This window comes from Gorilla gorilla, chromosome 4 (genome assembly GCF_029281585.2).
Source record: "Gorilla gorilla gorilla isolate KB3781 chromosome 4, NHGRI_mGorGor1-v2.1_pri, whole genome shotgun sequence".
NCBI lineage: Eukaryota > Metazoa > Chordata > Mammalia > Primates > Hominidae > Gorilla > Gorilla gorilla.
The window spans coordinates 153530769-153555163 of NC_073228.2; the positions used below are offsets into that span (position 1 = coordinate 153530769).

At 43.8% G+C, this 24395-nt stretch overlaps 1 non-coding gene across 1 annotated transcript; it reads right to left on the reverse strand.

Annotated features, from left to right (window-relative positions):
• Positions 1 to 14785: 14785 nt before the first annotated feature.
• LOC129534008 (small nucleolar RNA U3) lies at positions 14786 to 14994 on the reverse strand. The gene has a single exon (XR_008680420.1). It is a non-coding gene; the product is annotated as a small nucleolar RNA U3 (small nucleolar RNA).
• Between the last annotated feature and the right edge of the window lie 9401 nt (positions 14995 to 24395).

A 24395-nucleotide genomic window follows, 5' to 3' on the forward strand; every position in this document is an offset into this window, starting at 1 on the left:
AGCCCAACCTGGTCCTGAGCTGGGTGGGCCAAGAAGGGCGAGGACTTGGCCCTGACCCTGCCACAGGCTGTCACAGGGTTGAAATCGGGCTTGGGCTGGGCTATGTCCTCCTTGGCCCTCCAAGCCCTGAAGTTCCTCTTCCTCCTCCCTCCTCCCTCCCCTGCTCCACAAGCACCCACTCTTGCATTCTCGGGGAATCAAAGGCTAAAAATAAACAGTTGCCACCAGACTCTGGGCCCAGGGGGGAATGGGTTCCACAGGAGTCTTGTGGACAGTGGGTTGAGGCTGGGGCGAGGGGATGGAAGGTGTGGGGACAGCTAAAGGTCTTAGGACTCCCCCAAGTGGTGATGCAAATAGTCCCCCCACCCCCCACCCTGGCTCTGGAAGAGCCAAGCCTTCTAGCCTTCAACTCCATGACCTTCTACAGCTAGGGCTATTTGGATCCTGGGCAATGTCACTGTGCCTGCTGGAGAGATAGAGCATGTGGCAAAAAATAGCTTCACCTCCTTGCAGTATTCCTACCCATAACTGGACTCAGAGAGTCTTTATCAGTCCAAAGGCATTCTCCCAGTGGAGCAAAGGTGCTTTTCTGGGAAGGCAGAACCCGTGACTCCTCAGCCCAGAGAATACTTAGTGGGGTTCTCCTTACCGAGAGCATCGCTGGAATCCTTTGGAAGAGAGTCCAGTTTTTGGGGTGGAAGGCGGGGTGGGGAGTGGGAGCTGATGTCAACTAGCAGCACACATCTGTCATCTAAGAAACCTTCTTGGGTCTTAGCTGTCCTCCACTCGTCTGTCTGTGTCACTAACAAACACAAGTCCACTTCCAAAACTTACTTGATGGATTCATGGAATGTTCCAATCGAGTAATTGCCCAGACTTTTGTCTCTAGGAATCCAGGGGCTGGAAGACCCTCCCTGGCTCTGTGTTAACTCCATATTTAGCCATAAAGAGACTGCACCTCCAGGGTCAAGGACCCTGGTGCCTCTGAAAATATTAATAAGAACAATAATAACAACACTAGCTACCATGCACGGAGCACTGCTGATGTACCAGGCATTGTGGTCATGACTTTATGTGGATTATCTCCCTTAATCCTCACAACAACCCATGTTATAGTTTCATACCCATTTTATAGGTGGGAAAAATGAGACCCGGGGAGATTAAGTTGCTGCCATTTGCACACACATAGTCAGTGATGGAGCCCAGATGAGATGGTTTATAACAGTCTGACTCCAGATCCCATACTCTGAGCCTCTACAGAAAATATTCTGTTTCAGATGAAGGACCCACCAGGGAACGGGAAAGAAAGGCTCAAGGCCAGTGGCAAGAGTCCCCAGAACATTTCCCTGGAGAACTTTCACTGTGCCCTGTCCACTGCTGTGTCCCCACAATTGCATTCTGCAATCCCACTAGCAATGGCTTGGTCAGAGGTCGAGCCACCCTGACCTCTTGGGCCCTTGCATACGCAGTTCCATCTGCCTCAAATGCCCTTCCCTCTGCTCTGAACTTGGCCAACTCCTGCCCAGATTAATAGCTCTTTCCTCGGAGAAGCCTGACCTGGCCAGATTCAGTCTCACCATGCCATGTAACTCTGTCTTACAGGCTCTAGCACAGTTGTTATGGAAATGTGTGTTAGAATTTGTGGTATCTGTCTCTGAAAGGAATGTAAGCAGGAACCGTGTCTATCTTGTTCACCGAGATATTCCTGCAACTTAGCCCAGTGCCTGGCACATAGTAAGTGTTCAGTAAGTACTTTTGAAGGAAGGAAGGAAGGAAGGAAGGAAGGAACAAATGAATGAATGATTTGTCAAACGTTGACTCGATGATTGAACCAGTGATCTCAAATGCATTTGGCTGATGGGATGTAGCAGCCGTTGTGCAGAGTAGGAGGGAGGCTGAGGGGAAGATGCTACCGTGAGAGACAGTGCCTCCCTGGGGGTGGTGACGGAGAGAGAGAGGAAGGAACTGGGTGGCCTGTGAGGAACTAGATTACCCCAAGACTCCATCCAACCTTGAAATGCTGTTACTTGATGTGAGGATGGGCTGGCGTCCCAGATGTCAACCCTTTAAGGTCATGGTCCCCCAGGCCCTCCTCGTTTACCTGAAGAATCCGTCGGAGTAAATCCTACCCCATGAGTTCTAAACCTTGTGAGGCAAGAGCTGCATAAAATTGCTTTGAAATGGTCATGGTGGAAGCTCCTCCAAAGCAGCTCATTCTCGAGGGCGGGATTCCTGAGGGCGTTTGTTTCTACATCACATATTTCTGTAATGATTTCTCCCTCCCTTAACTTCTTCCCCCCCCAAAAATTACCTTTGTATTAAGAGTAACAAAGCCGGCCGGGCGTGGTGGCTCACGCCTGTAATCCCAGCACTTTTGGGAGGCCAAGGCGGGCAGATCACAAGGTCAGGAGTTCGAGACCAGCCTGACCATGGTGAAACCCTGTCTCTACTAAAAATACAAAAATTAGCCAGGTGTGGTGGCTCACGCGTGTAATTGCAGCTACGTAGGAGGCTGAGTCAGGAGAATCACTTGAGCCTGGGAGGCAGAGGTTGCAGTGAGCCGAGATCGTGCATTGCGCCACTGCACTCCAGCCTGTGTGACAGAGCGAGACTCCATCTCAAAAAAAAAAAAGTAACAAAGCCAAGTTATTAAGGACGTCTTCAAATATTTGGGGGGTAGAAGTGCCTATTCTTTAAGGAGTTTCTGGTTGCAGAGAATGAGGAAAAGGGAGGAAAGAGAGGCTGGGAGTGAGCGGCTGAGTCAGAATGACAATGCCACTGATGACTTGTTTTTCTTATTTTGACAATTAACCTGCAGTAAAATTGACTTGTGTGTGTGTTACATTTTTTTTTTTTGAAGAGCCTTGCTGCAGTGGTGCAATCTTAGCTCAGTGCAAACTTCGCCTTCTGGGCTCAAGCAATCCTCCACCTCAGCCTCCGGAGTAGCTGAGATTACAGGTGATTGCCACCATGCCCAGGTAATTTTTGTACTTTTTGTAGAGATAGGGTCTCACTATGTTGCCCAGGCTGGTCTCAAACTCCTGGGCTCAAGTGATCCACCCACCTTGGCCTCACAAAGCCTGGGATTAGAGGTGTGAGCTGCTGTGCCCGGCCAGTTCTACAAATGTTAACGTATATGTAGATTTGTGTAACCACCATTGCAATTAGGATATAAATCAGTTCCATCTGTCCAAAAAACTACCTATAATTGCCCTTGATAGTCACGCCCTTCTCCCAGCCCTGACTCCTGGCAACCACTAGTCTGCTCTTCATCGCCCTAGCTTTGTCTTTCAAGAATGCTGTGTAAATGGAATCATACAACACATAACCTTTTGAGACTGGCTTCTTTCACTCAGTTGTTCCATGTATCAGCGGTGAGTACCATTTTACTGCTGAGTAGGTTTCTGGTGGTGGTCTAGTAGACAAACCACAGTTTACTTACCCATTGAGCAACATTTGAGTTGCTTCTAATCTTTGGTGATTGTGAATAGAGCTGCTATAAACATTTGTGTACACGTTTTTGTGTGCATGTAAGTTTTCATTCCTCTAGGGAAATTACCTAAGAATGAGATGGCTGAATTATATGTTAAATAAAGGTTTCACTTTATAAGAAACTCCCAAACTGTTTTCAGGGAGGCTGCAGCATTCTGCAATCCCACTAGCAATGTATGAGGGTTGCGGTCAGTCTTCATCCTGCCAGCATTTGTTGTCAGGGTTTTTGGGGTTTTTTGTTTGTTTGTTTCTTTTTAAAGCCATTCTGATAGGTACACAGTGGTATCTCATCAGGGTTTTGTTTTACATTTCCCTAATGGCTAATGCTGTGGAATATCTTATCATGTACTTATTTGTATCCTCTCTGGTGAGCTCTCTGATCAAGTCTTTGGGCCATTTCTTAGTTGGGTCGTTTCATTTCTTACATTGAGTTTTGAGGGTTCTTTTTATGTTCCGGATGCTAGTCTTTTGTGAGATATGTGATTTGCAAATATTTTTCCCCAGACTATAACTTGTCTGTTCCTACTCTCAGTGGTCTTTGTCATAGAGCAAACATTTCTAGTTTTGATGAAGAAAATTTTAATCAATTTTTAAATTTCGTAGATGATACTTTTAGTGTTACATATAAGAACTCTTTGCCTCATATTATCATTTTTGACCACTTTCTTTGTACCAGCCCACATTGCATAATCATTTAATCTTCACTACAATCCTATATTGTTAATGCTATTCTTATATAACCTCATAATACAGATGAGGAAACTGAGGCACAGAGAGCTTAATAATTTTCCTGGGACTCACACAGCATTCACTGGCAGAGCTGGGATTCAACTGCACGTCAGAGCCCACCCTTGTCACCACTAGAATCAGGTTGACACCCTGCCCATAGAAACCCTTACTGGAAAGCCAGCAGGGAAAGGAACATTTGCTGCTTCTTGTCATTTGGGTCTCAGCTTAAATGTCACGTCCACAGGGAGATCGTCCCTGGCTACCCCATCTAAAATAGGCCCTCTCTTCCCCTCCCCTCCGTTTTCACCTCTCCCCTCTTCCCCTCTTTCTTTCCCTTCTTAAATGAGAATGAGTCTCTCCATGGCTCTTTTCATTACCTGCAATTTGTTAGTTTTATTCTACAACTTGTCTTCTTTTACATAATTTCTTCCTTCCCCACTTAAGGTCAGCTGAGTGAGAGCAAGGACCTTATCTTTCACCTCTTTATCTCCAGCTTCTGTGCCTGGCACAGAATGAGTGGTCAGCAAATATTTGCTAGTGCTGTTAGTGGATGGATAAATGAATAGATGAATGGATGGATAAGTTGCCTCAGTTGGGGAAATTTGGCTTCTTGAGCAGGAAGAAGCTGCCACCTAGGAAATAATCAGGTCCTAGCTGGAAAGAATGGAAAGGCATCTTCCATATGAACATATTTGTTTGTGTATATAAACATTATGTACAACATTTGTGTTTAAAAAATAGAATATTGTAATACATGTCTATTCTAATATATGCATAGTCTATCTCTGGAAGGATACAAAAGAAGCTGGTGTACTGATTGCCTTCTCGGGGTAGAGCTGGACTAGGATATTGGCTACAATATTAGGATGAGAATGAGACTCACTTTTCACTAGATAACCTTTTATTCATCTTGCTACCCTGGGCATGTATTGCATATTCAGAGCTTATATTTCTTTTAACAGTAATAATGATATAAGATTTCTTTCCCTGGGAGGCTGGCACCGGAGCAAGCCAAGAGGTTAATCAGATCAAGTTGTTTAGAAGACAATTAACACCTCTCCAACCAGCAGCTTCTTTGTAGGAACTGAGGCAAGGTCAATCTTAATGCAGAAAAGGTTTTGCAAGGCTAAATGGAGAGGCAACATTTATTAAGTCATTACTAATGAGCAATGCTTATTAATATTGGAATATAATACATGCTTATTGCAACAATTCAAACTTAAAGATGTATCTGAAGCAAAACTAACACCTTCCAATCCAACTCCTTTGACACACTGTAATTAGAAATTTGATTTTCCTACTTTTATTTGATAAAGTATTCAGTGTCATTTGGGTATATTTATTGTCTGTTTTCTATAAAAATGGTATCAAACCATAGACATTATTCTTTTCTGTTTGTTTTTTGTTTTTGGAGACAAGACCTCTCTCTGTTGTCTGGGCTGGAGTGCAATGGCACAATCAGAACTCACTGCAGCCTCTATCTCCCAAGCTCAAGTGATCCTCACCTCAGCCTCCCAGGTAGCTGAGACTACAAAGGCACGCCACCACCATGACCAGCTAATTTTTTCTAATTTAAACGATTTTTTTTCAGAGGCAAGGTCTCACTTTGTTGCCCAGGCTTGTCTCGAACTGCTTGGCTCAAGGGATCCTCCCTGCTTGGCCTCCCAAAATGTTGGGATTACAGGAGTGAGCCACTGCACCCGGCCGACACTATTCTTTAACATCTTTTTTTCACTCCATACATTTTGGAGATAATTTTAAGTTGATACACATGGAGCTACTTCATTTGTTTTAAGAGTTACATAATGGTGGGGCACGGTGGCTCACGCTTGTAATCCCAGCACTTTGGGAGGCCGAGGCGGGTGGATCACAAGGTCAGGAGATCAAGACCATCCTGGCTAACACGGTTAAATCTCATCTCTACTAAAAATACAAAAAATTAGCCGGGCGTTGTGGTGGGTGCCTGTAGTCCCAACTACTTGGGAGGCTGAGGCAGGAGAATGGCGTGAACCTGGGAGGTGGAGCTTGCAGTGAGTGGAGATCCCGCCACTGCACTCCAGCCTGGGTGACAGAGCGAGACTCTGTCTCAAAAAAAAAAGAATTGCATAATATGCAATTGTATTGATGGGAGCAGGATGTTTCTAGTTTCTTGTTGTTACAAAGATGTTGCAATGAATATTCTTGTATCTAGCTAGCTAGGGAGCTTATGTGTTATTACTTTCATTTCTGAAAGTTGTCACGTATTTTTTGTCATAATATTTTGGAAAAATTTTTCTACAAGGCTGTAATTTTTTACAACCAACGATGGGTATGATAGAGTTGGTTTTCTTACTCTGCCATCAGCTATAAACGTTACCAATCTTTTTGTTTCTGCCAATATTAGAAGACATATGGGAACTCATTATTTAATTTTTATTTCCCTACTTATACATATGCTTATTGGCCATTTTCATTTCCTCTTCTGTATACTGTTCACATTCTTTGCCAAGTTTTCCGTCGGGTTATTCATTTTTCCCCCCAGTTAATTTGTAGGAGTGTGTTCATGCCGGGGTAGTAAGCCTTTGTCATATGAAGTCTAAATGTTTTATCCTGGACTTTCATTTATCTTTTGACCTTGTTTGTGGTGTCTTCTGTTAAACAGAAGTTTAAAATTTTTATGCAATCAGATCTCTCTATTTTTCCTTTATGGCTATTAATAACCAAGGATGTTTGTGTAACCCAGTGGTTTTCATACTGTGTTTCCTAAACTTAGGGTTTCATGGGGATGAATGGATGTCAAGAGGGTGGGGGTGAATGGAGCTGCTGGCTATCAGGAACTCACCATTTCCCCTTTCTCTGTTTTTTATTGATCCTTTACCTGCTACCGCTAATACTTTAGTGGAGGAGAACCTGGGCTCTGGAGCCAGAATTCTTGGGCAATGCCCCTAACCTTTCTGGGCTTAGTTTCTCAGTTTCTCAGTCTATAAAATGGGGATTGAGAATAGTGCCTGCCCCTAGAGTTGTGGTGAGCCTCCAGTGAGTTGATCCATGGAAAGCCACCTCTTAATTAGCACTTACCATGCGCTCGACACTGTGCTAGGCAATATACATATATATGTTTTCAGTCAGTCCTCACAGCCACCTCTCTGCCTGAGAGGCCAGCAGGATTATTCTTATTTTACAGAGGAGGAAACTTAGGCCCAGAAAGCCTAGGTAACTTGCCTAAGGGGACAAAGGTAGTGAGTGATGAAGCCAAGATTTACACCCTGGTTTCTGCATGCCTTTAAGACCTTGGTTGTTATCTTGTCCTCTCTCCTTACCACATTGATATTTATTGAGCACCTACTATATTCCAGCCCAGTGCTAAGTGCTGAGGAGACAGCAGAGAATCTGACAGTCTCCATTTCTTGATGCTTACAGTCTAGTCGGTGAGGCAGTGATTGACAATCAGACAATTGCAAATTGTGGGTGTCATTGTGCACTGTGTAATGAGAGATAATCACACCAATTGTGATTTCAAGCTGGGGAATCAGGAGAGGCCTTTCTAACAACATTCTGTTTGAGCTGAGACATAAAGGATGAGTAGGGAAGGCCAGTTTGAAACTGCAGCATATCAAATGGGTGGGCTCTCTGGCGGAGAATGAGCTTGGCAGTCTCCAAGAATGGAAAGAAGGTCAATATGGTGGGCAGGCAGTAAGTGCGAGGGCAGTAGATGCCAGGGCATACAAGCCCCTTGTGGGCGTAGGTGAAACTTTGAACTTTATTATAAATGCAGCAGGAAGCCATGGAGGGTTTCAGAAAGAGAATGCTGGAATCTGGCTGTGCTTTAAAAATATCACTTTGTGAATATGTGCATACATTACGGCAATTCTACTCCCAGGCAGGTAGGTACTCAACAAAAATGCACACTTATGTGCGCCAAAGACCAGAATCTTGACAACTGCCCTCTTTGTAATAGCCCCAAACCACAAACCCCTCAAATGCTTCTCAGTGCTTGACTGAATAAATGATGATATAGTCACACAGTGAAACACTATGCAGCAATGAAAATGAATAAATTATAACTATACACGATTATATAGATGGATCTCACAATGGTAAATGAGTTAAGGCAGACATAAAACAGTATACATGATATGAATCCATGTATATAAAGTTCAAAAATAGAGGTGAAACTAATCTACAGTGTTAGAAGTCAGGATAATGGTAGCCCTGGGGGAGATATGGAAGTGACAAGGAAGGGGCATGGGGCGGGTTTCTGGTAATATTTTGTTCTTCATTTGGGTGCTGATTACGTGGGTGTGTTCCATTTAGACGAACCCATCAAGCTGAACATTTATGATTTGTGCACGAGTCTCTCTGTATGTTCCTTTCTGGCCAGTATGTGAGTGTTGAACTAGAAAGGGGGCAGATGCAGTCTTGGAGAGACGAGGTATGGGCTGTTGAAAAATTCAGGTGAATGATGGCTGGCTAGAGGGATGGTGGGGGCCAGGGAGACCTGAGGACAGAGCAGGGACACGTTTTGGAGAAAAGCTGGTGAGGGCATCAGCAGTGCCTCTCCACTTCTGGCATGAGCACCTGGGAGGTGTCAGAACTAAGATGGAGAAGGTGGGCGAGGAGCAGCTTTGAAGAGGATGGCAGAACCCAAGACCTTCATTTAGGACATGTAAAATTTGAAATGTCTCCAAAAGACAACATCAAGGGAGCAGATAGGTGTCTGGTGAGACTTCATTTAAAAAAACAAAAAAAGATTCTGCTGCTTATGAGAAAAATAAAGTTTGAAAAAAAGTTGCCACCATTCTGGCAATTTTTTCTTTTACAAAGCACTTTCAGCTCCATTATCTCATTCTATTTAATTTCATGACAAAGATTCTTGTCTTTGAAGTGTGGGTGGGATGAGGGGAATGTGATGTCTTTATGTAGAAATTAGAGAGATATTCATGTGTGTGCTGTTACTGGAACATGCTATATTTATCCATTAAAAGACAGCAGGCCTGGGATGGGAGCCTGAGCTAACCCGTGGAGGGCATCAGCCGTGATGAGAAGGCTGATTGGGGTTCTGGGAGTTTGGCTCTCACTGCAGTGGGGCTGAGCCAAGCAGTCTAAGACCCAAATGTAGTGGGCAGAGATGCTTTCCGACAGCCTTGGGCCCCTGGGGACAAGGCACAATTGCTGGAGATGTGGGCTCCATTACCTTCTAAATCAGTCCCTGTCCCTGCCTCCCCCTGAAGAATATGGATCACACTTCTCCCCTGCTTACCTCTTCCAAGGCTCCCCATTATCTCCAGGAAAGAATCCTTAGTCCTGGCCATGAGGAGGCTTTGCATCTCTGCAGCCTCATCTTTTACTCTTTTTATGGGTTCTTTCTGTTCAAGCCATGCAGGGCTTTCTTTCTGTCTATTGAGTGCGCTGCATTCTTCCTAATCTCCAGGCCTTTTTGCAGGCTTTTTTCTGTGCCTGGGATACCTGGTCAGTCTTCTTTGTACTTACCTGTATGCATCCTTCAAGCCTCAGGTCAAAACCATTTTCTTCAGGAAGGCTTCTGCATTCCCTGAAGAGCCTGAGCCCTGCCCTACTCACTCAGGTCACCCAGCACTGCCCTTGATCTGAGCCCTACTCCTCTTTCAGCATCTGTCTTCCCCATCAGACTGTGAGCTCCAGGGCAGTGGGGACTGTGTCTGCCTTGTCCCCCACAGTCAGCCTGTGTCCTGCTCCCTAGCATTGGGTGCCAAACATGTCCTCACAGCCATGTGCTTTTCTTGCCCTCTGGGCTACACTGATAACCTTGAAGCTGGGCATCCCTTTGTCCACATCCCCAGGCCCCAGTGAGACTGAGCGTTCACTCTGCACTCAGGGGCTTGTCTGTAGATTTGCAAAATCCCCTGAAAATGTTCATGACCATAACTGAATCCACAATTACTTTTTCAACAGAATACTTGGGCAAAATTTTTAGGCAGATTAGAACCAAAGCCTGGGGGCTGGGCGCTGTGGCCCACCTCTGTAATCCCATCACTTTGGGAGGCCAAGGCGGGCAAATCACCTGAGGTCAGGACGTCAAGACCAGCTTGGCCAACATAGTGAAACCCCTGTCTCTACTAAAAAATACAAAAATTAGCTGGCCGGGATGGTGGCAGGCACCTGTAATCTCAGTTACTCAGGAGGCTAAGGAACGAGAATTGCTTGAATCTTGGAGGTGGAGGTTGCAGTGAGCCAAGATCGCACCACTGCACTCCAGCCTGGGTGAGAGTGAGACTCTGTCTCAAAAAAAAAAAAAAAAAAAAAAGACAGGAGACAAAACCTGGACACCCCTCCTCCCACCAAAGGACCAATGAGGGTCAGACTCACTAAGGCCAATTCAGTCTGAAATAACCTAATCCCAAGAAGGTGTCCAGTGATTGTGTGGGCAACGACGCTGAAAAAAGAATAGCCACAGGGCATCGTTAAAAACCGTGTCACAAACCTTAAAAATATGAACATCCTTTGCTGCAGGAATTTCACCTCTAAGAATTCACTCTGATAAAATAATGCATGGGAGCAGAGATGAATTTATGAGGCTGTTTCCCACAGCATTGCTCATCACAGCGAAACATTGGAAAAAACCGACATATGCAACAACGAGAGACTGGTTGAAAGTGGAGACACAGACAATACCCTGCACCATTAAACGTGATGTTGTGCGTGTACTTTACCGACCTGGAGTCACCACCATGACACACAGTGTGTGTGGGTCAGAAGCTGTTCAGTGGCAAGTGACAGAAATCCACCTCAAAATGGGAAAAGCACAAGGGAGGATTTGTTGTTAGCTCATGTAATCTAGAGGAGAGTTGGACAACACAGTTCGGAAGGACCACAGTGTGGCCAGGGCCAAAGAACACCTGGGGTCTGGGGCTCAGGCAGTTCCAGGACCTTCTCTCCATCTGCTGTGTTTGCCTCTCCCTGTGTGTCAGCCTCATTTTCTCATTGCAGACCAAATAGTGGGGAATACATTTTGAGACATAGGAAAGTATATACCTGAAGCTGTCTCTAGCCCTCAATCCAGAACTCCCAAGCAAGGAATAGATTGGCCACCTTAGTTCAATTACCCAACTCTGAACCAGTCAACTGTGGACAGGGTAGCCAGGCACTGTGATTGGCCCAGCTTGAGTCAAGACCTCCCTCTGGACCAAACAACTAAGACCAGGGCGCAGGGTCTCTTTGACCTAACATGGGAGTTCTTGAACTAAACAGAGAAGGCAGGAAGAGTAGTTCTGGGAAAGGGTACAGGGCTGATAATCTGGGTTATCCTCCACCTATTTTTGAGTGAGATGGTTAACAAAATGACGTACCAGTTTTGTTACTGAGATACTGTTCACTCTTCATTGTACTTACCAGTATGCATCCTTCAAGCCTCAGCTCAGGCGGGCTTCTGCATTCCCTGAACAGGCTGAGCCCCACCCTGCTCATCCAAAGTGACGTCTCATTTCTGTAAAGAAATGGCGGAAGGGCAGTTCATAGAGGAAATAAAGTCTGAAAAGATATTCTAAAATGTTCAGAGTTGTTTTCTTGCAGCTGTGCTGTGTTTTCTACAATGAACACCAACTATTTGTGAGATCAAAACAATTTTTTTTTTTGAGACGGAGTTTCGCTCTTGTTGCCCAGGCTGGAGTGCAATGGTGTGATCTCAGCTCACTGCAACCTCTGCCTCTAGTTCAAGTGATTCTCCTGCCTCGGCCTCCTGAGTAGCTGGGATTACAGGTGCCCGCTACCACACCTGGCTAATTTTTGTATTTTTAGTAGAGATGGGGTTTTGCCATGTTGGTCAGGCTGGTCCTGACCTCAGGTGATCCAGCTGCCTTGGCCTCCCAAAGTGCTAGGATTACAGGCATGAGCCACCATGCCTAGCTCAAAAATTTTTTAAGAGAGAAAAGCTATATTGACTCCATGAGTATGTGGAACAACCACTCAAGCAGTTCTCTTCACGTCTCTCTCCTTCAGCCAGCCCATGCTGGATTTGAAATGCAAGTGATTTTGTGAACTGCAGACCTCATTAGTGTCTCCAGACATCCATCCATCCAACAAATGGATGTTGACAGGGGCCCCAGTAAGTGCCAGGCAGCAAAATGTGCTGGAGATACAATGACCACTAAAGGCTAGACCCTGCCTCCAAGGAGCTCACAGTCTGGTGGAACATAGATTGTGATGAGTACATAACCAGTTATGTTACAAGAAGCTCAAAACAGAAGTGTGAGCAATGTGCTAGAGAAATATAGACCAGAGGACAACTGGTTCTGTTTAGAGGGCTCTGTAAAGGTGGTCTTGAGGCGTTGGGCTTTGAGCTGGCCTGCAAATGTACAGCATGCTGTGAAGGCTTATCAGATGGGGAAGACAGCACATGCAAAGGTGCAGAGAGCTTACCAGCAGGACCTGGAGTTGGTGGTCAGGTGTGGCAGGAGTTACGAGGGAGCAGACAATGAATTTCATTAACTGAGCAGGTAGTGAACATCTAGCATATGTCAGGCTTTTGGCTAAGGGCTTGCTGATGAAATAGCAAGGGCATTTGAGATTAGAGTCCAAAGGGCCTTGAATGCTATTCTATCTCCTTTCCAATAAAACAAAATTGAGATGAAAATGTGGGCTTATCACTTCTTTCACAGGAGAGACACACGTCTTCTTCATGCATGGGCCCTCTCAGGTATCTTCAGCTCCTGCATCTCCACATTAAAGGAGGAAGCAAGACTGGGCGTGTGTGTAGCAGAGGTAGGTGTCCACACTCCCTGCTTCCTGGGTTCATATTCTACCCGTGTTTCAGGGATATTGGGGAATGAGACACTCGGGGAATTCTCTTAGAAGTTGCAGAGGCAGGGCTGTGCTCAGAAAGCCCTAGCTGGGCTTTGCTGTGGAGGCCCAGAGCCATGATCATGGAAATGACTTTCCCAGCTCTGCTTCTCTGGAGGGACTCTGGGGAAGGGGAATCACTGGTCTCTGAAGTGTCTTTCATGCACTAAGCCGAATGACCTTGGCCTGAATCACTCAGGGTTATGTAAGATTAGGTAGCCACTTAGTCAAAAATAGCTTTCATGCTGACTCCAGCCCACAGAATAGCATCCAAATCAAGGGGGCACAGATGCGTCAGAGCTGGGCATGCATGGGGAAATTCCCCTCCTGGTCCTCGCCATTGGAAAATCGCTTGAGGGTGTTAGCCGGGACTTGGAGCTGCTGCCAGGTAATCTCCTGTGTGTCTCTGTTTGGCAGCATATATGTGACTGCTTTGCTGAAGGAGAGAAACCAAGGGACCATAAACACAGAAATGCAGTGCAAACATTAGAATAAAAATGAGAAAGAGGGTGCGGTAGGTAGAAAGAGCACTGAACTAGGAGCCTTCAGATCTGCTACTACCATTGACTTTCTGGAGCCAGTCACTTTTTTCTATTCATTCAACAAATACTTACTGAGCCTACTGTGTGCCAGAGACTGTCCTAGCACTGGAGACACAAAAGGGAAGGATAGATGCTATTTCTTCCCTCATGGAATTTTAGCTTGTAAGCTGTCTTGTCCCTCAGCTTAAAGATAACATACATCTTCTGGGAAATTTCTTATGCCAGGCACTTTACAAGACATTCGACATACACAGTGAACAAGCCAGATACAGTCTTTGGCCACATGCAGCTTGCAGACTAGAGGGAGAAAAAGACAAATAAAGACAAAAAAAATCCAGACAATTTGTCTTTGCAATAAAAATTCCAATAAAGGGCACTTTTAGGCCTAAGAGGAAGATGTCTGTATTGATTGGGAGGGTCACTGTCTTGTTCAAAGTTTCTGCCCAGTGAAGGAGCATGTCGGGGCTCCTGTTTTCTCCTTCTGGAAGAGACGCTGGGTAAAAGCAACCTGGATCCCGCATGAGGAAGAGAACCCCATCCACTGCTATTCAGAGTGGGTGTTGGTCCGATATTTTTGGAGGAAAATTTGGCAACATTCATCAAAGCTTTACAAGTATTCCTCTCCTTTGACCTAATACGTTCATTTCTGGGAGGTTATCCAAAGGAAATAATTGGATAAGTGTACAAAGATGTACATTGTAAAGAAACTCAATGAATCCTTATTTACGACAATTAAAAATTTGAAATAACCAAGACAGTCAATAATAAGGGATTGTTGAAGCAAGCTGTAGTCTAGCTGGACTGGTAGCACATGTCTATAGTCCCGGATATGGCAGGAAGATCCCTCGAGCCCAGGAATTGGAGTTCAGCCTGGGCAACATAGTAAGACCCTGTCTCAAATAAAAAATAAAAAATTGCAGTGTATCTATAAAGTGCCATAAAATAATTTTTGCCCTTTATACCAGTAACATGGAGAGATGTTCATGATATGATAAGTTAAAAAAATTGGTTCAAAAAATTGTGTGGGATAGTACCAAAAAGACCAGAATACGTAAGAATAAATTTACCCAAGAAGGTGTAAGACTTCTTTACGGAAACTTTAAAACACTGCTAAAAGAGATGAAAGAAGACCTAAATATACAGACATTCTTTGCTTGTGGGTTAGAAGACTCACTTTTTAAATTAAATTTTAATTTCTATCATTAATTTATTTGTTTATTTTTATGGGAACCACTAAGACCGTGTCCTCTCCTTACTCCCCTGAAGGAAGAGAAGGATTATCAATGGCAAGCGGCAGCTGCAACAAAACAACACTATGAGCTGGCTGCATGCTCAGGAAAGAATGCCCGCCTCCTCCGTTTGGTTTCCAGTGCTCTAAACATTCAGAGAAACTTCTCTAGTATTGAATGACAGAAATGAGCCCTGAGAGTAGAGTCTTAGAAGACTTGATTTTGTTAAGACAACAATATTCCCCAAAGCAATATGCAGATTCAGTGCAATCCCTATCAAAGTCCCCAAATCCCACAAATTCCGTTTTGCTGAAGTAGAAAAGCTGACTCTGAAATGTACATAGAATTGCAAGGGATCCCAAATAGTCAAAACAATCTTGCAAAAAGAAGAACAAGGTGTTAAGACTCACATTTGCCAATTTCAAAACTTACTACAAAGCTACAGTAATCAAAATCATGTACTACCAGCATAAGGATAGTCATGCATATAGATCAATGGAATAGAATTGACAATCCAGAAATAAACGTATGCAACTATGGTCAATTGATTTTCAACAAGGGTGCCAAGACCATTCAATGAGGGAAAAGAAGGGTTTCTTCAACAAATGGTGCCAGGCCAACTGAATATCCACATGCAAAAGAACAAAGTTGGACCTTACCACACATCATGTACAAAAATTAACTCAAAATGAATAAAATTCTAAATATAAGAGCTAAAGCCATAAAAGTCTAAGAAAAGAACAGCTTTATAACCTTGGGTTTGGCAACAGTTTCTTAGACCAAAAACAAAAGGAACAAATGAAAAATAAGCTGGGGGCTTCATCAAAATAAAAAACTTTTGTGCATGAAAGAACGCTATCAAGAACGCAAAAGGAAACCCACAGAATGGAAGAATATATTTGCAAATCATATATTTGATAAGAATCTTGTATCCAGAATATAGAAAGAACTTGTACAACTCAACAAGAAAAACACAAACAACTCAGTTTTTAAAATGGACAAAGCCATAAAAAAAGAACAAAATCATGTCCTTTGCAGCAACATGGATGCAGCTGAAGGCTATTATCCTAAGTAAATTAACACAGAAACAGAAAACCAAATGCCGCATGTTCTCACTTGTATGTGGGAGCTAAACATGGGGTACACACGGACACAAAGATGGGAACAATAGACACTGGGGGCTCCAAAAGTGGGGAGGAGGGGTGGGAGGGCAAGGGTTGAAAAACTACCTATTCGGTACTGTGTTCACTATTTGGTTGATGGGATCAATAGAAGCCCAAACTTCAGCATCACACAATATACCTATGTAAAAAACCCGTACATGTACCCCCGAGTGTAAAAAAGATGGGCAAATGCCTTGAATAGATATCTCTCCAAGGAAGATATACAAATGGTCAACAAGCACGTGAAAAGATGTTTAACATCATTAGTCATTAGGGAAATGCAATGCAAAACCACAAAAATGTAGGTATGAGATAGCATTTCTTACCCACTAGGTTGGTTATAATAAAATAAAACAAAACAAACAGAAGGAATATGACAAGTTTTGGTATGGATGTAGAGAAATTGGAACCCTCATACATTGCTGGTGGAAATGTAGCCACTATGGGAATCGGTTTGGTATTTCTTCAATAAGTTAAAGATAGAATGACCATTTGATGTAGCAGTCCCACTCCTAAGTATATAGTCAAAAGAACTGAAAACAGGTATCCAATAAAAACTTACATGTTCATAGCAGCACTATTCACAACAGACAAAAGGTGGAAATAGCCCAAATGTCCCTCAACTAATGAATAGATAAACAAAATATGGCATATCCGTGCAATGGAATGTTATTTGGCTATAAAAAGGAACGAAGTACTGATGCATGCTACAGCATGGATGAACCTTGAAAACGGACTGGACCTGGTGGCTCACACGTATAATCCCAACATTTTGGGAGGCTGAGGGGGGTGAATCACTTGAGGCCAAGAGTTCAAGACCAACCTGGGCAACACAGTGAGACTCTGTCTTTACAATTTCTTTTTAATTAGTTGGGCTTGCACCTGTAGTCCCAGCTATTTTGGAGGCTGAGGGGGGAGGATCACTTAAGCCAAAGAGGTTGAGGCTGCAGTGAGCTATGATCATTTCACTGCACTCCAGCCTGAGTGACAGAGACCCTGTCTCTAAAAAAAATAATAAGAAGAAGAAGAAGAAAAAAAAAAGAAAAAGAAAAAAATTTTTTTTAAAAACCTTGAAAACATTATGCTTGGCTGAGTGTGTTGGCTCACATCTGTAATCCCAGCACTTTTGGAGGCCAAGGTGGGAGGATCGCTTGAGGTCAGGATTTGGAGACCAGCCTTGCTGACGTGGTGAAACCCCATCTCTACTAAAAATATGAAAATTATCCAGGCTTGGTGGTGCATGCCTGTAGTCCCAGCTACTTAGAAGGCTGAGGCAGGAGAAATCATTTGAATCCGGGAGGCGGAGGTTGCAGTGAGCCTAGATCACGCCACTGCACTCCAGCCTGGGCGACAGAGCGAGACTCTGTCCCCATTAAAAAAAAAAAATTATGCTAAGTGAAAGAAGTGAGACACAAAAGATCACATATTGTATGGTTCCACTGATGTGAAATACCCAGCATACGCAGATCCATGGAGCTAGAAAGCAGATTCATGGTTGCCAGGGGCTGTCGGGAGAGGGGAATGGAGAGTGACTCTTCAGTGGATATGGGATTTCCTTGTGGGGTGATGAAATTACTCTGAAATTACACAGTGGTGATGATTGTTCAGCATTGAGAATGCACTAAATGCCACTGAACTGTACACTTCGAAATGGTTAAAATGGTGAAAAATTGTTGTGGGTATTCCAGAAAAATAATTGGAAGGATGAACAATAAAATGTTAACAGTGATTATTTCTGGATAACAGTAGGAGTGACTTTCACTCTCCTATTTTTCTTTTTATACTATATGAATACTTTATGAGAAGCATGTTTTGCATTAGTAATCAGAGTGAATAAAAACCATAGTGAACTGTTTTCACTTTAGAAGGCAAGAAGCAAGAGGGAAGGGAGGAAGAAAAGACGGAAGGAAGGAAGGAAAGGAGGGAGGAAGGGAGGGAGGGAGGGAAGGAAGGAGAGGGAGGGAGAGAGCGGAAGGAAGAAGAAAAGGGAGTCCTTGAACCCACCCCCCAAAACTCCCTCATCTCTCTCATTACTTTGGAGGTGCAGGCCTTGCTAGGGTCAGGCTGGGGGTTGTATGGGTTTCTGGTTAGACACCAAGAAGGACCTTTTAGGTTAATAGGATTGAGGTCAGCAACCAACAGAACTCTTTACATATCCTATGGGGAGATCCCTAAGATATATTGTATAAAGAGCAAGATTTAGGACAGAGTGTGACAATTAGTGTAATTATACACTCAAACACATACACACACACATGCTCCTGCACATACAGTCATAATTACTAAAGAGTGCATGCCGGCCAGGCTTGGTGGCTCACGCCTGAAATCTTAACACTTTGGGAGGCCAAGGAAAGAGGATTGCTTGAGGATAGGAGTTCTAAACTAGCCTGGGCAACATAGCAAGATCCTGCCTCTACAAAAAATAAAAATACAGAATTGCAGTGTGTGGTGGTGCATACCTATAGTCCTAGCTGCTTGCGGGGAAGAGGCAGGAGGATCATTTGAACTCAGGAGGTCTAGGCTGCAGTAAGTCAGGATCATGCCACTGCACTCCAGACTGGGTGATAGAACAGGATCCTGTCTCTCCATCCCAAAAAATGTGTATGCATATGCATTTGCAAATGTAAAGATACCCTCTACCAAAAGGGCTGAAAAACAGCAAGAATGGTTTTCCCCCAGGAGGGCAACTGGTGATTAGACAGGAGAGAAAGAGAAGGAACCAGACATTTCACTGTATATACCCATCTACCCATCTCTCCATCTCTGTATCTTTTGTATTTGGTAGTATGTATATACTTTTTTTTTTTTTTTTGATGGAGTCGCCTCTGTTGCCCAGGCTGGAGTGCAGTGGCACAATCTTGGCTCACTGCAACCTCCGCCTCCCAGGTTCAAGCAAATCTCCTGCCTCAGCCTCCAGAGTAGATGGGATTACAGGCGCATGCCACCGCACCAGGCTAATTTTTGTATTTTTAGTAAAGATGGGGTTTCACCATGTTGCCCAGGCTGGTCTCAAACTCCTGAGCTCAAGCAATCTGCCCGCCTCAGCCTCCCAAAGTGCTGGTATTACGGGCGTGAGCCACTGCGCCCAGCTGTATGCATGTACTTTCAAAGACAGATTTTTTTTCCTCTGAGCACTTTCTTTATGTCACAAAAACAAAATTTCCAAAACAAAAAATTTGTTTGGTTTCCGCCCTATTTTTGTATTTACCAAATTTTTATAACAACAGATATTATTTAACAGTGTATAAAAGGCAGATATTACTTAACACACTCAAGTAAGACAGAAATGTTTAAAGTAAAAACAGAACACTCCTCCTTCCAGTTTTCTTTCAAAAGGAAAATATATTTATAATAAAATGTATTTTAAAATGAAATAAAGGTATCAGAAAAATGGTCTTTTTTTAAAAAAAAACTTCTCTGTTGGTTTCCTTTCCCCTAAATTTTCTACAGTGCTATCTATTATTTCATGTTGGAAAATGTCTGTAATTAGCTGAGTCTTTAAACATAAAGCCATGGGTTTTAGGCAGCTGGTGAAGCCACATTGGCCTGACCTTGACCTCCATGGAGCCCTGGACCCTTTGCCTCTGGCCCTGATCTCTGCAGCCTCCTTGGCCCAGACCCTGGGCCCTGCCAGTCCAGCTGTCTTCACGTGGCCTGCACAGACTGCCAAGCCACCAACCCTCACGACTCCCTGTGGAGAACTAGGATGGGATGGGGGGCAGGGTGCTTCTGGATATTTTTCAAGGAGGGGCATGGGGGCTGTTTTGAAGCTATGTTTGCCCTATAAGCCAACTTTGATAGCATATGGTAGACAAAGTTTTAAAAGAATTTTTTCTTCATGCTTTTATGTTAGATTGAACAAACATTACTTTGAAGAAGGGGGCAGCAGGTGCTGGGGGAACCTGATGGAGATTGAGAAGTGGGCCAGCCCCTGGACTACCCTCCCTGTCCCCACTGGTGTGGCCGTCACTGCAGGGACATTGATGTTCATCTGCCCATCTCTGCTCTGCAGAGGACAGAGGCAGACACAGGCTTTCCCATCTGCCTTGGGCCCAGACATGCCATTGGAAAACCTCCTGGGGCCACTCACATGATGTGGGACTAAGAGTTTGGAGCTTTTCTCTTGGGACTCGTTTTCTGAGCCTTTCCCCATCCTGGCTTCTCTTCTCTGCTGTCCCCGAACGTCTGAGGTGATGCTAAGTCAGATTAAAGTGGGCCAGTCAGAAACATTTCCAAGGTCTGCTGGGGGCAGCTCCAGTAAGGTTCTTACTGTCTCCAGTAGCTACCCTATTACCTGAAATATAACCATTTAAGAACCATCTTATTTTTAATTTGTGTTTTTAAAACCCCATAAGTTCATTTTCTCCCCTAAATTATGAAAATATATCACTGTGAAAAGTAGCAAAAAGTAGAAACAACCCCTCCTTCTCTGCTACCAAAAATGTCACAAAACACATACACCCAGTACCTTGAGAGGATCTCTAGTATTTTGGAGTATTTCTTTGAAGTCTTTAAAAATAAATATCAGAGTCATTTTTGTTATCATTGCTTAATATCATTGTGATTAGTCCATACATCAATGATCTTTTTTTTTTTTAAATAAAAACCATATCAACAGAAGCTTTTTTTTTTTTTTTTTTTTTTTGAGACAGGGTTTCACTTCCATTGCCCAGGCTGAATTGCAAGATTTCGGCTCACTGCAACCTCTGCCTCCCAGGCTCAGGTGATCCTCCCACCTCAGCCTCCTGAGTAGCTGGGACCACAGGTGCATGCCACCACACCCAGCGAATTTTTGTGCTTTTGGGTAGAGACAGGATTTTGCCATGTTGCTCAGGCTGGTCTTGAACTCCTGAGCTCAAGTGCTCTGCCCACTTCAGCCTCCCAAAGTGCTGGGATTACAGGCATGAGCCACCATGCCCAACTAGAAGCTTTTTTTTTTGTGTTGCTATTAAGTGCTGGCTCTGATGTGCTACTAGCTCTGTAATTTGGGGTGTGTTAACCTCTCTGTGCCCCAGTTTTCTTATCTGCAAAATGAGGACAATACCAGTATCTATCCTACTGAGCTCCTGTAAGGATTTAATGAAATAGTGCAGGTAAAATGCTTTGCCAACAGCCAGATTCAACAAATATTAGCAATTCATCTATTGCTGGCATGGACGAAGTTGAATTTTGCTTTTCAGCTAGGGTGAATAATCCTATGTTGAACATCTCTGTGTCTAGAGCCTCATCCATAGAGAGGATTAATTTCTTTCAAGAGATTCCTGGACATGGAGTTGCTGAACCAAAGGGTATAGGCCTTTTTCTTTCTTTTTTTTTAAGACAGTCTTCCTCTGTCGCCCAGGCTGGAGTGCAATGGCGTGATCTCGGCTCATTACAACCTCTGCCTCCCGGGTTCAAGTGATTCTCCTGCCTCAGCCTCCTGAGTAGCTGGGACTACAGGCGCCTGCCACCGCACCCAGCTGATTTTGCATTTTTAGTAGAGATGGGGTTTCACCATGTTGGTGAGGCTGGTCTCGAACTCCTGACCTCAAGCGATCTGCCTACCTCAGCCCCTCGAAGTGCTAGGATTATAGGCACGAGCCAGCATGCCTGGCCTTTTTTATTTTTATGGGTTTTTTTTGTAGAGAGACGGTCTCACTAAGCTCTCCGGGGTGGTCTCTAGCGGTCCCCTCACCTTGCCCTCCCAAAGCGCTGGGATTACGCGTGAGAGCCACGGCTACTGGTCCCAGGCCTTTCTAAAGTTCTTGATATAGATTGCCATCAACACTCCTGCAGGAGAGGAAGACTCCTGGTGTTAAGTGTAACTCTGTCTTCTGAGTACAGGGCATTGAGTCTCTCTCTCTGACTCCAGCACACACAACTTTAGTGGATGTGAATTCAGACGGCTTCTCTCTCGGAACACGCCTGCCTAAGAGTTTGATAAGACATCTTGGCATCACACAGCCGCCTGTTGGAATAACCCTGAGACCTCAGTTTCACTCTCTGTGAAACCTGGTCAAAGATCTTGCTCAAGGTGTGGCAAAGAGTAATCAATAACTAATGGCTGGGAGAACTTTTGTTCTCCTGGTCATAAAAGACCTTTGAATTGCTTGGCCACTTTGGGTTTCTCAGGAAAAGTGATAACACTAAGCCAAAGTTCATCCCAGTTGGCCAGGCTGCCTCTCTCCAGCACCCACAAGGCTGGAGGGAGAGAGGGAATGACCACAGTCCCATGAGTGTTGGGCTGGGTTCACTGGGGTTAGGGTCACCAAGGGTAGGAGCCATTTCCCCATTGACCCACCTATGCATCACACCACAGAAATATCCCGGTGCTCTGTTTATCTCCCACCCCTCCCCCGACACAGCGGAAGGACGTAAGTTTTCACGCATAGTAGACAGAGGACTTAGACTGAATGAGGTGAGGCTTGGTCAGCCCTGATATGAGAAACACAGATCAAAACCAGACTTGTCCCTCTGCTATCATCACCCAGCCACCCAACACCACTTCCCAGAATGACTCAATCGACATTTCCTGTACCCGAGCCTGGGATCTCCATTTTATTAAGCTTTCCGGAAGATGTTATCATCTAGCAAGTTTTTGAAGGAAGCATAGGACTATGCCTATCCCAGTGGTGTCTGCCCAGGTCTCCTCTGTGCTCAAACACCATCCAAGGCTTCCTCACTCCAGCCGGAAGCCTCAGCGCTTAGTGTGGTATTCTAGGCTTCAGTTCACCTGTACAGACCATCTCCCAGCTCTCCCTCACTCACTACCCACTGCAGCTACTCTGGGGTTCCTGGAGCTTGAATATGCTGTGAGCCTTTAGGAAGAGCAACCTTGCTCTTGTTATGCTGTTAACTTAATGAAATCCTCTCCAACATTTAAGGCCCAGCTCTGATGCTCCAACTCTAGAAGCCTCTCTTGATCCAGCCCCATCTAGAAGTGACCCCCTCAACTTTCCTCTGAGCTCCAATAGACTCTCTTTGTCTGGGCCCGCACGTAACTCTGGTCACTTTCCACCTTATTTTACAGATGTTGGTTGGCCTCATCTCCCCAAGCTGTCTAGAAGCTGCTTAAGGGCAGGCCCCACAACTGGTTGGTTCATCTCTATGTCCACAGTGCAAAACTTCGCATCTCTTAAGGCAATTAGTAAGTGTGCTGTAATGAATTAATTCATGTCCACCATGACAAAGAGATACTGGTCAGAAACGTGAATTAAGTAGAGATAGCTTTATCTCTTCCTTTCCATTCTGGGTGCCTTTTATTTTATTTTCTTGCCTAATTGCCCCGGCAGGAACCTCAAGTACAATGTTGAATAGAAAAGGGGGGAATAGGTATTCTCATCTTGTTCCTCGTCTTGGGGGAAGCACTTGGTCTTTCACCATTGAGTATGATTTAGCTGTGGGCTTTTCATAGATGCCCTCTACTAGGTTAAGGATATTCCCTTCTATTCCTATTTTGTGGAGTTTTATTATTATTATTATGAAGAAGTGTTGAATTTTGTCAAATGCTTTTTCTGCGTCTATTGAAATGATCATGTGGTTTTTGTCCTTTATTGTATTGACAAAGTGTATTACATTAATTGACATTTCAGATGTTAATCTTGCATTCCTGGGACATTTACCAGTTGGTCATGGTGTCTAATTCTTCTGATAAATTGATGTGTTCTGCTTACTAGTATTTTGTTGAGATTTTTCTGTCTACATTCATAAACAAAATTGGTCTGTGGTTTTTGTGTGATGTTTTGGTCTGATTTTTGTATCATAGTAATACTGGCTTCATAGGATAAGGTGAGAAGTGTTTCCTCCTCTTCTATTTTTTGGAAGTTTGTGAGGAATTCTTCAAAAATCTGGTAGAATGTACTAGTGAATTCTGGTCCTGGGCTTTTTTCTGTGGGTAGTTTTTTGATTACTAATTCCGTCTTTTTACTTGTTTCAAGTCATTCAGATGTTCTATTTCTTCCTGAAACAGTTTTACTACTTTATGGCTTTCCAGGAATTTGTCCATTTCATGTAAATTATCTAACTTGTTGGCATACAGTTGTTTATAGTAATCCTTTATAATCCATTCTATTTATATAAGGTCTGTAATAATCCCCCCCTTTTCATTCCTGATTTTAACAATTTGAATCTTCTCTCTTTTTTTCTTGATCCATCTAGATTAAGGTTTGTCAATTTTGTTAATCTTGTTGAATAACCAACTTTTAATTTCCTTGATTTTCTTGATATTTTTCTCTCATCTACTTCATTAATTTTGGCTCTAAACTTTATTATTTCATTTCTTCTGCTTGCTCTAGGTTTAGTTTACTCTGCTTTTTTTCCAGTCTTAAGATTATTGATTAGAGATCTTTCTTCTTTTTTGTAATGTAGGTGTAAATTTCCCTCTAAGCACTGATTTGGCTGTATCCCAAGTGTTTTGATGTATTTTGTCTTCATTTTTATTCATTGAAAAGATTTTCCTAATTTGCCTT